At 41.5% G+C, this 14,750-nt stretch overlaps 1 protein-coding gene across 3 annotated transcripts in view; it reads right to left on the reverse strand.

Moving 5' to 3' along the window:
• Positions 1 to 6,039, reverse strand: part of NR1H4 (nuclear receptor subfamily 1 group H member 4) — a 75,117-nt gene extending 69,078 nt beyond the window's left edge. For all 3 annotated transcript variants that reach the window (XM_082419459.1, XM_082419460.1, XM_082419458.1), the window contains exon 1: positions 1,343 to 6,039. The gene's annotated coding sequence lies outside the window, so the exon portion shown is untranslated. The remainder of the gene's footprint in view (positions 1 to 1,342) is intronic.
• Between the last annotated feature and the right edge of the window lie 8,711 nt (positions 6,040 to 14,750).

Consider the following 14,750-nt stretch of genomic DNA (forward strand, 5'->3'; position numbering starts at 1 on the left):
AAATGAGTATAAGAACTTCCATTCAGGGTTATTGTGAGAAGGAAACAGGCAATTTGGGCAAAGCCTGTGACATGTTGGTACACACTCTTGCACATACACAGTTCTTTTCTTTTCCTTCCAAGCACAGCTATTGAGTATTCCATGAACATGTGGCCAGATTTTGGAGGTGTGGAAATAAGAGGAAGGACAGGGATTACATTACTTTCCTTCCCCAGCTTGGGAGAGAGGGCAGAGGTGTGTGGTGGAAAACAATGCTGCAAATCCTGACGAAGGGTCTCAGGACAAGAGAGTCTGGCCAGTACTTTATCAGCTAACTCGGAGTTGCATCAGCCATATTGCAACATTCTCAGCAAAACAGATAAGTTCACGGTGCAAATGGCACAGGTCCACCATTTGGAGCGGGGTGGGGGGGGTGACTCAGAGATAGAGACGTCTATCATTTTATAAAATCAGAGCTAAAAACCCAGCGTTGGCTTTCTCTATCTCTCTTGTCGATACCGCTGAGGTGGTTCTAAGGCAGCATCAGTGGTATCATCAGATTTCTTTAAAGCTCAGGTGAGTTTCTCAGACAAAAAATCCAGCATGAGTCATTTGCATCCCCATTCCCAGCCCCTCCCTTCTAAATAAAACTCAGTTAAGAGAAATGACCCAGGCTTCCCTAATAGTTGTCTACTTCCTTGGCAGTAAGCAGACAAAGGGATGCCTTATCTGAATCTGACATTCCGACCGTGGACAGTTTTAATAATAAAGTTCTTCCTAACATTTTCCATCTTATTTTAATATTTCCATCTGATATTAATATGAGAAATGGAAAACAATAGAAACATTTACAGTAGAAGTCAAAAGAGAAAGCTTTTTAAACCTACTCTTCTCCTAGGAAAAAATTTCATTTCAATCAAGCACAGCTTAAATGTCATCCTAGTCCTAGATCTGAAGTCATCTGACATTAGTAATATTTCCCAACTCACATCAGGATTTGATAAATCACAGCACGCTATACAGGTGAAATTGCCTATGGAATCAGAACAGAGACATTTCCGAAATTTACGGTCTCCAGTGATTCTCCTGGGCAACCACAGTGTTAAAAAGATATTCCTAAGTAATTTTTCAATAAGGAAACCAACTTATTTTTCAATTAATTTTGACCCATTAACTTCTGCTTCTTTGTTTTTAAGAGTTTCTTTTGCTTTTAAAAAAATTATCAGGATTTACATCAAACTCTACCAACTTAGAATTCATTCATCGACCAAACTTCCTGATGCTAAAGAGAAACTTCCAATGACAACTTCTCCTCTGCTGCCTTGAGATGGATACCGCGCTCCCAGAGGAATTAGATACTCACTCGGATTGTCTTAGGTTGGCGATGAACTTTCAAAGCCCTGGGAGGATTCTGAGTCCAGTCTTCCTCTCCAAAACCCAGTGATTTTGCTACAAATGCTCAGAATCTGATTTTGCATTGGGGCGCGTCCAGGAGACAGTGGGGTGAGGAGGAGGGAGTTCCAGCAGGAGCTGTGGCCGATCACAGGCGGCCTTCCCACCCAGCAGCCGCATCTCTGCCTTGGCTCTGTTCCTCATGGACAGAGATTAGTCATTAACAATCCTTCCCCTGCTAAATGATATAAACATAGAAAGGAACCTTGGGACAGCCTCGAGATTCCCAGGACGAACTCCCAGAGCCCCTGGGTAGGGATTGTGACAGAGCAGGGGAGCCCTGAAGCTCGCCTTTTAAAACACTTCTCCGTAGGCTGCTTTTCAGGGTCCTGAGTACCCAGATTTCTGCACACATCATCTAAAACTGAATTGTCATCATCTTCCCTCCCTCTCTCCAATTGCTTTTAATAGCTCTACCACCTCCCAGGGACTGAAGTTAGCAACTCTGAGCCTTCTTGACCCTTCCCTCTCCCGGGCTTTCTATAAAAAGTAGTAACAGATTCGTGTGGATTCTATCTCTGGACTGTCTCTTATTTCCAACCCACTGTGTTCCTCTGCTAATTTGGGCCTACTGCAGCTTCCCTACTAAAGAACACTGTTGGTTGGCCCCATAACTCATCTCTCCTTTTCTTTTTCTGTTTTCCAAACTACACAGCAGTGTAAAGCATAGGGCTCTGGTCAGATACCTACCCATTTGTTGCAACCTCGGGAAAGACACTCAGCCTCTCTGAGTCTTGGTTTCTTTGTCTATAAGATGGGAATAGTGTAACTATCTTACATGCTGTGGTGAAAATTACATGCATAGTTTAAAACACATAACACGTTTAGAAAAGTGCCTGGCATACAGCGAGCGCCCAATAAATTTTAGGCACTATTGTTTATCAATTGAACAAATACTGGTTATCTGCACACTAGGTACCCAGCACCTTGGTAGACGGTCTCCTAATCAAAAATCTCCAATGGATTCCCGTGGTCTAAAAAATATACTCTAAATGCTATGGCCTGACGTATAGAACCCCCTCCACCCCGATAGCCCTAGTCTATCTATCTAGCATTTTCTCACATCCTGTCTCTTCAGAGACCCCCCAACCTCTTGCCCACCTGTGCCAAGCTCTCCTCCCTCCAAGCCTTTGCATATGCTCTTCCCTTTACTTGAATAGCCTTCCTTTCATATCCACAGACCCATCTCAAATGCTGAGTCCCCCCTGAAGCCAACCCTGTTTCTCATCTGTCCCTATGGTGCCCACCAAATGCCCCTCATCCTTTATTTATAATTCTCTCATTGTTCCTGAATTCCTCTGGCTTTGTACATTATAGTTACCTACTTAGCTCTTTGACAAGAACAAAATTTCTGGAGGACAAGCACAGTAGCAGACTTGCCTCTGTATCAATCCCTGGTCTTCGCACAGTGCTTCTCGTGGACAAAGTATTGTATAACTATTTTTTAATTGAATCAATGAGTGAGCTGAGAAAATGATAACTTTCCAAAGTAGTGAGCCTGTGCACACACATGGGGTGTGTGTGTGTGTGCGCCAATGTTCCCCATTGTAAGGTTAGTGGAAGGCCTACAGTCAAATTTGTTAGGAAAGCTGTTTTTTCCTTCTCTTATTAAATAGCATGTATAGGTCCTGCAGGCTCAGACTCCCTACCCTCGTGGGCTCCCTCTATACTGAACACACCACCCACACCCTTTCTCACAAGGAAGAGGGGGAACCCAGGCCTTGTAAACTCTCCCTTGCCCATTTGAAGAGTCTTTGCCATGACATTCACTGGGCTCTGCAGCTCTGGGCTGCCCGAGAGGCTCCTGCAAGACTCCCAGACAAATTCTTCTTGGATGGCGAGAGCCTGTGTTATGATCTCATTCTCTTCATCTGCAGTGGAAGGTGAGGGTTGAGGCCATGGACTCTGGAGCCTACCACCTGGGTTCAAATCCCAGCTCTGTCACTTATGAGCTCTGTGACCTTAGACCTTTTACTTAACATTTCCATCTCTCAATTTTCTCATCTGTGAAATGGTAATATAAATACTACCCATTTCGTGGTGTTACTGTAAGTATTAAATGAATGAATATATGCAAAGTGCTGGTACATATAGAGTATCTGATACACAGAAATGCTATACAAGCATTAATTGTTATTGTTTTCTCTGAGCATTTCACACAATTATATTTGCATGATTGGACTAAATCTGAAAGATCTAGAGTGAAAGGTATTGAGGAGGAGAAAAGGGAGCATTTCAGGCTAAGGAAAGGGTCTGAGGCAGGAGGTAGCTTAGAGGATCCCACGAAGCAAAGAGAAGGCCAATGTTTCTCAACTAAGAGTGTGGAGGAGCCTTGAAGAAATAGGGGTAGGATAGGTAGGGGCAGTGATGTGTTGGGAAGTGTTTAACAATGAGCTCTCAGAGTTGGGGATATACACACACACACACACACACACACACTCACATATATATATATACACTCACTTATTTTAAAATTTTCTGATATAACAGATGTATAACACGTTTTACAAATAATAGTAAAATATACAATTTTGTGAATTATAAATTCCAGGTGGCTAACTGATTCTCACAGAATGCTTTCATTGAGTTTTGCTGAACTCTTGTTTCAGTAGCCAATTTTTGGCTGCAGTTCAAGCATGATTTGACAAATGGAACTGCATTCCATTCCACTAATTCCTTCCCAAAACACTTATTTTTCTGAAATCACACATGTGATGTACTGTTAAACTCTTAGTCTTACACAAATTACATTCATTAAACCGGACCCTCTTTCAGCTCCAATACTACATAGGTTGGAAATTCACTCATTTATCAGAAACATAAACAGCTTCTTTGCTGAATTAAATAACAGTTTTCAAATACTGGAAGAACATTTCTTCAGTTTTTTGTGTGTGCTCTTCACAATGTAAATAATCTGTATTATTAACATCTCCACAACTTAGACCAGAGGTCAGCAAACTTTTTCTCTAAAGGGCCAAAAGTAAATATTATAGGCTTTGTGGCCTCATCCGGTCTCTGTCATAGTTTTCAACCTTTTAAAAATGTAAAACCTCTTTTGTACAGCCTACAGACTGTACAAAAACATCCACAGGCCAAATTTTGTCCACCGGCCTTAGGTTGCCAACCCTTTAGACCAGTGGCTCTCAATGGGGAAAAGAGGGGGCAATCTTGCCCACCAGGGGATATTTGGCAATACCTGGAGACAGTTGTGATTGTCACAACTTGGAGGGAATGCTAGTGGCAACTCGTAGGTAGAGACCACAGATGCTGCTAAACATCCTACAACGTACAGCACATCCCTCTAGAACAAGGAATTATTGTGCCCCAAATGTCGATAGTGCTGAGGTTGAGAAACACTGTGTTAGACGTTCACCAAAGCAGTAAATGGAGTACTGACTTGTGGATTTTGCTCATATCCATGGTGTAAATATTCTCATTGTGGCCAATTTCAAACTATTAGTGTGATGTCACTGAACAGACTTGGGAAGAGATGTACAGAGGCACACTGTTACTTAGGATTTCCACTGTTCAGATACAATAGATGTGAATAGCTATGAGAGCATAGACAGTTGTGAAATATAGTAAAATAATTAGAATGTGATGAGTTTTAAGTATTTATTACCTTTGATTTAAAATGTATTTAATTATAAGTTTATGTAATTTAACCTTTAATAGTGACTATGTTTAACAACCAGTTCAGAAAAACCTGAAAATTTATATTAACCATTGGCTCTCTGAGCCAGGGCAAGCTGACTCAGCACACCATTGGGGGAATGAGGGTTTCTTATGTGTTGTCCTTACAAGTTAGGAGCTACGAAGTATTATGTCCATTTTTCAAATGAGGAAAGTAAGACTCAGACATTCAACGACTCATCAAAGCAAGAAAGCTGGGCTTTAAATTTAAGTTTGTTTTCTCCAAAGCTGCTATATTTTCGTCTATATTTTGTTCCACTATCAACCTAGGCAAAGTGAGATCAAAATATTTATTCTATGAAATGCTTCTCAATACTGGCTTATTTTAATTAATTGCTTAATAGAATACAGGTGAAGGAAGTCATTAACATATTGTTAGTGACCAACTCTGGAATGGTATTGAGTATATAGTAGAAAAGTCATTCTGCCAAAAAAAAGATCTCCATTCATAGATGTTATTTCTTGGTTAATATGTTGGCTTCCTTATCTTCTCCAGGATCCCCGCTTTTTTTGAAAATTTCTCCCCCCAACCTTAATGAATGAGTTCACCCCAGATCAGGTACTGTAAAAGATCCTGAAGCGAAAGGGAAGTAGAATGGGTGAACTTTGGATATTGGTGTAGCGAGGGTGCAACCCCGCCTAGGAAGTCTGAGTAATCACCAGAGACAGAGAACAGAGCCAGGGCACTCAGCTTCTCAGGGTGGTGACCGCAGGGGGACACTGAAATGCACAGAGGAAGGAAAGGAGGGAGAGCTTGGATTATCAAGCTGGCCTCTTTTCCTACTGGCTCAGATGTGGCTGTGAGCATAAATCTCTGCGCAACACTGAACCTATCCGTGTGTCTGCAGTGGTCCTTACACTATAGCTTTGAGTAACGGCTTTTCCCTGGAAAGGCACCACAACCTTCAAGAAGCTGTGCTTGTCTGGGTGCCGCAGCAGGAGCCTGCACACTCCCCCACAGAGCCCCTGTCTGCTCTGAGCCCCCTCCACATACTTCTACCATTTTCATGGTTTGTCTATTCACTTACCTTTCTCCCCAACTAGACCCTGAACAACTTCAAGCCAGGAACTATACTTTTTTTTAAAAGTGTTTAAAAACCAAATGTCTAGTACAGAATCTGGCATATAGTAAGTACTCAATAAATGATCAATAAATACAAAAAAAAAAAAAGAAGCTGTGCTTTCAGAAACAGAAAACGTTTTCAAAACGTAGGGCAACGAGGTAGGGGCAGTGCCGAAAGCATGGGTGTTAGTGTCAGGGGCCTGGGTTTGAGTCCTGACTGGTCCTGCCATATGACCTTGACTGGTCTTGCCATATGACCTTGAGCAAGTCAGTCTCTGGGTATTAATTTTCTCCCCCACCCCTAATAATAACAAGAAAAGAAAGCCTATCTCATAGGGTTATTGTGAAGATCAACATGAAATGTCACATGAAAATATGTGGCACAAAAATCAAAGGGAAGCATCTGGCAGGCCCCATTAGATGTGAAATTTTCCAGAAACTAGAAGCCCTATAGGGACTCCACCCACATCTGTATTCAGCTATTCTAAGAGACTCACTGGGGGATTCCCTGGTGGTCCAGTGGTTAGGACTCCGTGCTTCCACTGCAGGGGGAATGGGTTTGATCCCTGGTTGGGGAACTAAGATCCCACATGCCACATGGCACGTCAGAAAAAAAAAAAAAAAAGCTTCTAAGTGCCTCATTGAAATCACTGGGTCTACACTGGAGAGAGAACCCTCCTGTAAATGTTGAAGACTGCAGCTGAACCTTCATCTGAACCTGGATGGCCCGTCCTAATGCTCAAACTTTTTAAACAGAAAATACTTACAACCTGTTTTGTGGAATATGTAACCCATAAGAGAAAACATTACTATATTTTACTTAGGAAGATTCAAATGAGTTTCTCCGCTCATCCTAGATCAAATGCACTTTGCTTTCTGTATTTTCCCTGCCCCTCTATTTTTTGGAGGAGTCCTTTGTTGTTGTTGTGTTGTTAATTACACAAGTGGTTATGGTCATGTAGAAAAATTAGAAAATATAGATAATCTTAAAGAAAATAAAATTCACCTATATTCCTGCAACCCACATATTCATAGAATACACTGTCAAAACTGTGATATATTTTCTTCCAGACTTTTTAATGAAAAATAGATACACCCAAGTCTTCTCTTTTCATAAGAAAATGGGATCATATGGTATATACGGCTCTGAATCTGCTTTTCTCATTTAATGTATCATAAATATTTTGATATTACTAAATATTTCACTACATATACAAAATAATTTAATGGAGGTATACTATTGAATTCATAGGGATATGTCCTCATTTGACCAATTCCCTACTGTTGAACCTTCAAATTGTTTCTAATTTCCCTCTATTATAAATGATATTGCATTGGTCATCCTTTGTAGCTAAATCTTTGGCTACTTCGGTGATTATGACCTTGGTCTTGTTTTCTAGAGGTAGAATTACTTGGTCAGAGCGAACACGTTTCTAAGATGCTATAGTAAACTGCCTTTAGAAAGGTGGTGCCAATTTATATCCCCCCCATAGGATCGAAATGTGTCTATTTCTTGCCCCTTTGCCAGCACGTGGGGGCCTTAGTGATTCTTTTTTCCAGAAGAGTTTCTTGTGAGATGCCTCCAGTCCTCACCTACCCCTCCCAGTAGAGAATCAACATGCACATTCAAGCAGGGTTTTTGAACTGTGTGATATAACCCATTGTTGTTCCCGAAATCAATTTAGGGGGTCATGACCAGCATTTGTTTGTTTTCAATGAAATAGTATTTTTAAATAGCATAGCAAATATTTCCTTTGCAAGTAGAAAGGTAAGTACTGCTTAATGGAGCTGTTTCGCTTATATATGTGTGTGTTGATGCGACCTAGATTTCAGTATAACACAGTTGTAAGGTCAAAGTTTAGAAAGTTTGAAAAGCATGGGATCAGTCAAAAGATCATTGAATCAGTGCCCATGGACTTGGATTCTGGACATAATTAGGTGGAGAAGGAAGCCAAGGGCAAAGAGAAAGGGCACACATCCCATTTACTTTCTCCGGTAGAAAAATGTTGATAGAAATGTGATAAAACTCTCAAAGGTACACATAACCTAAGTCATGGTTATATAATAGGAGAAATGATCAATTTCAGGGTGTGACAGGTAGTCTGGAGCTCTCTTCTCCATATATTTTAGTCACATTATGTCTATGGTTATAGCTCTGACTCTGCCTCTGCCCAGCTGTGTTTGGAACTTATCAACCCAATCTCTCTATGCCTCAGTTTCCCTACCTGGAAGATGAGGATATTCAACCAGATGATAGCCAAGGTTCCTTCCATCTGTGGTGCCAAGGGTCTGATGCAGGGATCAGCTGTGCTATGCTGGTCCATTGTAGTTTCCTGCATCCCATTCACAGGGCTGCTTCATGAGCAAGTGACCTGTTCAGTCACACAGGGTCCCTCACTTAGAAGACCCTATGTTTGATTTTACACCCTGCTGCCATTCTTTTGAAATTCTTAATTTTTCAGCAAAGGTCCCCATAGTTTCATCTTCCACTGAGTCCCACACCGTGTATAGTTGGTCCAGTGTATTAATTCAGACAACATGAAGTCCTCCTGATAAGACAATGGAATTCTTTTCTTTGGCACTGCTGAGAGCTGAAGCAGTGACTCTCCACCTCAGTGGATGAAGGACAAGCTGCTTAGAGGGTTTATGACACACGGCATCTCAAAATTCTGCTCTGCACTAGAACAACACATAAGAGAAGCTGTTTAGAACTTTTGTTATGCCCAAGGCTTGCGTTCCATTGTTCCAGCCCCAGCTGGAGTAGATTGCCCAAACGGCATTCAACTCATTAAAAAAAAAAAAGGTCTTAAAATAGGATGACCCATTTAATGCCATGTGCTGCTATACGGGTTAATTAGATGTGAAACATTCGCAGCAGGTTCACAATAAAGGAAATAAAAGATGTCATAGAAAGATGAAGGTCAGTGCTGGGCCTGAGTGCTATATTATGTCCAACCTGCATTTAAAACCCAAAGGTTGCTAAAAAGATTATTAATAGATAGAACAAAGAACCACATTTGGGGACATGGACCATTTTATATTTGGAAATGCCTCTACCTGTTTAGGATATTTAGATGATAGTTCTACAGTAAGCTGTCTGTCTTCAATGGAGACAAAGCTACCTACCATCAGGAAAGTATGTTTTTAGAGCTCTACAGTGGGGATGTATCTACACTGTTCCTTTTGTGTTTCAGGGGCTGGATATAGGTCATGACCATGAAGTAGAATCAGATATGATGAAATCATAATGCTGGTTTTCTTAGAAATGGGTCTGAAACAGAGGAGTCAACTGGGTATTTATAACATCAGTCTTTACACACAGGACAAGCGTTTAAGCATTTGTTACTCAGAGGCTTTGTACATCCTTTGCAATTCCTAATCAGATATGGTCAACATAAATGTTCTCTCTCCTCTGTGCTATCAAAGCAACCAAGGCTCACCCCTCTCAAAGCACTTTTTATTCTTTACTGCAATGGTTTCTTTCCTTATCTGTTTCCTTCACTAGTCTGGAAGCTCTTTGAAGGCAAGTTCTGTGATTGTTTTTAATCTCTGTATCCCTAGTCCTAGCACAGCACCAAGCCTGCTGTAGGTGACCAATGAATCTCTAGCACAGTCAAGTAAAAGAATGAATGTCATATGATATATGAAGAGCTCCTACAAATCAATAAGAAAAGGATCAACAACACAAAAGAAAAATGGGTAAAGCACACAAAAAGATGACACACAAAAAAGGAAATACAAATGACCAATAAACATCTAAAAAGATGTTCAAATTCAATCATAATAAAAGAAATGCAAATTAAAAGCACACCGAAAAGATATGTGCACAGATGTGTGAAATGATGTGTGAACACAGCTAAATTCACCTGTATGCTCCAGAACTGCTGCACCGATTGTTAAAATATTGAAATTGTTACTTGCTCATTGGTAAATACTGCTGACCTGAGTCCACCTGGCATCCTACTTGTGCCTTGTCATCCAGCCCCTACCCCAAAATCCCCAGACCTTGTTGCAACCTGGCAACTCAAGAGGTAATGCATGATATTGCAGGGGCCCCAAGACCATGCTCAGCACTATGGCCAGCCTCGTTCTGATTGGTGGGTTCTTGTGCTGTTAGTGTTCTTAAATATTTGGATATCACTCCTGTGTTCAAGGTTATGCACTGTAGCATAGAATGCAATAGCAAAACTTGGGAAACAACCCAAGCAAAAACTAACATTTATTAAAAGCTTACTATGTGCCATACATTACTCTAAGTACTTTACATTGATTAACATATTTAATCCTCACAACAATCCTAGGAAGGAGGTACTCTTGTAATTCCCATTTTACAGATGCAAAAACAGAGGCACCGAGAAGTTAAGTAATTTGCCCAAGGTCATATAGCTAATAAGTGATGAGAGGAATTCTATCAAGGTAATCTGATTCTAAGGCCTCTCCTCTTAAAACAAAATGTCCTTTAGCAGGGATTGGTGAAATCAATTAGGGTATAGCCATGGAATGGAATATTATACAGCCATGAAGTTGAGGGAGCTCTTTATGAGCTCACAATGGAATAGTACCCAAGCTATATTACTAATTGAAAAGAAAGTACAGAAAGATGTGTGTAGTTGTTAAATGTATACATATATATATATATAAAATCACAAATTGGATACACAGGCTATGTCTGGAATTATACATACGAGACTGATAACATTGGTTGCCAGTCTCTAGGCGGACAAGGTACTAGGAAAAATGTTTGCTATGTGTGCTTTTTGTACCTTCTGGATTGAATACTATGTGTACATACTGCCTATTTTAAAAATTAAACTGCAAATTAATTTTTTAAATGAACGATATGTACACAAAGATTCTGAGGCAGAAAGTCCAAAGAGCTTAGAGAGAAATAGAAAAGGTGTGCAGCTGGCTGGAGGTGGGAGAGAACCCATCCTCCTGGTCATCAGCGAGTGCTGAGCCTCTGAGCAGAGCCTTTGAAGACGGGGAAGTTGTGAGGATATTTGGAGAGTGGGGGAAGGGCATTCCAAGGGGAGAGGCAGAGATATGGAGACTGTGACTGAGACTTTGACGACACAAAATGAGGGGAAGTTTCACTGGAGGTCTGTGGGCCCTCTGCAGTTGGGAGCAGACGCATGGCTGCAGTTGGGAGGAAGCTAAGATTTGGGTGTGGAGGGACCTGGGAGGGGCTGTAAGGGGCCCCTGAGGCTGACTGCAGATTAGAAGTCAGCCCAGTGGTGCTCATTTTAAGGAAATTTGAGGAACATAAACTCAAAGTGCCTGAACCTCGCCCTGTCACACATCTAGTGCGGGTAAGGAGTTAAGCTGTGGAGCCGTCCACAAAGGACGGGCAAGAAACAAAGATGTAATTGAAGGGTTGGGGGAAAATAGGGCCAAGGGAAAACAGTTCAAGGAACTGAGATTGTCAGTTCTGAAGGAGGACAATTACTGTCCCCTCCTTGACGACGCATCGTTGTCAGTGGGATGGTGACCAGCTGTTCTCTGCAGCCACAAAGGAGACAAAGAGAAAAAGGGCTTCAACTGCAGTATAGCAATTTAAATTAGATTCAGAGAAAAACTTTCCATCAGGAAAAAATTAAGTTGTTAAAAGATTCTGAGGGAAGATAGGGTATCGCTAGCCCTCCCTCTAAATTAGACTTGACGCTGCAGAAATCAACTTGGGTTCAAATCAGTCATGTTTTCTGCATCCCAGTGTCTTCTTCTTAAGCTGTGGGTAATAATACCAACCTCACAAAGTTGTTATAAAGATTAAAAGAGATCCTGTGTATAAAAAAAGTTAGAACAGGGCCTAACATATAGTAAATTCTGAATAAATTGCAGCTCTTGTCCTTTACGGTAAAACGGTGTTTATTAAACATGAGGGTCTTAAGTGATTTAGATGGTTACTTGGGATGGTCCCTGAAGGTCTCTTTGATTCAAGCAAACATCCCAGATGCTTCATTAGTAGTTTTATGTACACAGTTTTATAATGAAATTCTAACTTTTCTGGAATAAATATTAGACTATTCATCCTATCTGCTTCGACTGTAAAGAGTTCTACTGTCAGCCATGTTCCCAAAAATCACATTTCTAACAGCCTCTCCTCTGGAGGGGGGCTGTACAGAACAGAGTTTTTCAGATCTTTTGGACTGTGACCCGCAGTAGTAAATAAATTTCATATCACAGCACAGTACTCACACACACACTCACCGATGTGTAGCTGAAATGAAGTTTGTGGGAAAATTCTTAGGCTTTCTACGTGTCATCTATTTTGATATCTTCTATCTTATTTTGCTCTAATTTTTAAAAATACTGGTTTTGATCCACTAGCTTGATTTCATGACCCACCAGTGGATTGTGACCCATAGTTTGCAAAGCTTGTGTCAAGTCTTAGATCTGTGACTCCTGACCACATTGGGCATCAATCGGCAACTTTCTTAACTACTCTGGGGTCTACTTGCTCATCAAGAAAAACGGGATTAGAGTATCTATCTCTTAGTGTCTCAAGAAGTTTTAGTTAGGACAAGTACATTGTGCCTAGAATTTATTTAATAGCTCGTCCTCAGTAAAAGTTGATTATGTCATTAAAATGGCTGCCACAAAGCCCCTGCACTAAAGCTGGGCACAGGTCCCAGGCCAGAGCTTTATTCGCTATTATTAGGTAGGTCTCCTCACCAGTTGTGGTCACTTGGTTTTCCCACTAAGAGCATCTGCTCACCAGCAAACCAGAAAAGAACGTAAGAGCAAAGTAAAAGGCAGCATCGATGCAAGAGACCAAAGCACTCCTTAAAATACGAGAAAAGTGCATTAGTATTACAGCCCAGGTAAGAAATTGTGTTCAAGAGCTGCAAAGAGAGGTAAATTATGTCTTGCATTCTCCATTTAAAAGGCAGGGTAGAACAGAATATATCTATAGGAAAAAAAAAAAACCTGGTCCAAGTGGCAAAAATACAAAAATTAACTAAATATTTTGTTTCTTAAAGGAATACATCTTAGCTGTTGAAAAGTTAATGTGACAGAGCTCTTTATATAATTAAGGCAAACGAAAGAAATATCACTGTTGTTTGAAATAAACTGGCAGAAAAAATAGTTGGGCATTTCACCCATAAACATGTATCCCACAGGCCCCCTTTAACCTGGCAGTTATAATTCCTTCCCTTGGTCCCGAACGAACTAAGTACAAATGGTTTTCAAGTTTGACTTCTATCACGTTTATCACTTCTAACCACGACCAGGGCAACAGGATATTAATGGAATGATGATTTGCATGTGTCGTCCCCCTGCTCTCCAGTTTCCCTCCAAAAAGGCCACCACTCTAAGCATCAGGTAGATCTTGTGTGTTTCCTTTCTTTGCCGCACACACGTCATCCAACTGAGAAGAAAGCAGAAGCTGCTGGAGGATAGCCCTCTTCGAGGGGATTTTAAAGGTAATCTGGGGCTTCCCTGGTGGCGCAGTGGTTGAGAATCTGCCTGCCAATGCAGGGGACACGGGTTCGAGCCCTGGTCTGGGAGGATCCCGCATGCCGTGGAGCAACTAGGCCCGTGAGCCACAACTACTGAGCCTGCGCGTCTGGAGCCTGTGCTCCGCAACAAGAGAGGCCGTAACAGTGAGAGGCCCGCACACCGCGATGAAGAGTGGCCCCCGCTCGCCGCAACTAGAGAAAGCCCTCGCACAGAAACGAAGACCCAACACAGCCATAAAAATAAATAAATAAAAATTAAAAAAAAAAAAGGTAATCTGAGAATGGAGAAAGAAGAGAAGTGCCTTCTAGATAAGACTAAGACTTTTAGAGACCCGCACTGAGAGGAATATGGTGCCAATACCACCATCCTCTGAAAATAATTCAAAATAGAAATAATACTGATCCATAACATCAAAAACAAAGAAATCCAATTAAATTTGGATTTTTCCTTTTGATTAATGATTTTTAATAATATCAATTGTTTTCAAGGTTTCTGTGTGTGTGTGTGTGTGTGTGTGTGTGTGTGTGTGTGGAGGGGTGTGCACATGTGCACCCCTGCACTGCTAGTGCCCTGGTTGACTGCTATCCCGCCTGTGGGTTCTTCTAGTGCTTAGTGCTTGCGAGGGAAGTTATTCCCAAGACTGGAAAGTGGGAGAAGATTAGTGAGAACTCACGCCCCACTTGGTCTTGGGTAGCGGGGAGGACTTCTGAGGTAATAGCTTCAAGGGGTTTCTAGAAAGTTTGGGCTCTGGGCCCAGCAGTGCAAACCTTGCCAAAGATTCAGGTACCCTGAATATGGCACAGAAGCGACTGAGCTGTAGGCTTCCTGCAGGCTGGAACAAAGGGCAGCGCAACGGTGAACACTGCGGGTGATGTTCCGTGGTTGGTGAAGCTTGGACTATGTGTGAGATCTTGACACAACACCGGGGTAGAGTCCCAATAATGACCAAAACTTAACTTCTTGGCAATTGGGCAGAATGGAAAACACAACTATTTTCCACACACTTGAGTTTCTGGCCTGAGATTTAACCCTGCGCATTTCTGGATATGAAACCTCCACGGTATGCCTGCAGGTGTGGCTGAAATCTTTCTTCCTGGACCAT

This window comes from Balaenoptera physalus (genome assembly GCF_965194825.1).
Source record: "Balaenoptera physalus genome assembly, chromosome: 13".
In the NCBI taxonomy this organism is placed as follows: domain Eukaryota; kingdom Metazoa; phylum Chordata; class Mammalia; order Artiodactyla; family Balaenopteridae; genus Balaenoptera; species Balaenoptera physalus.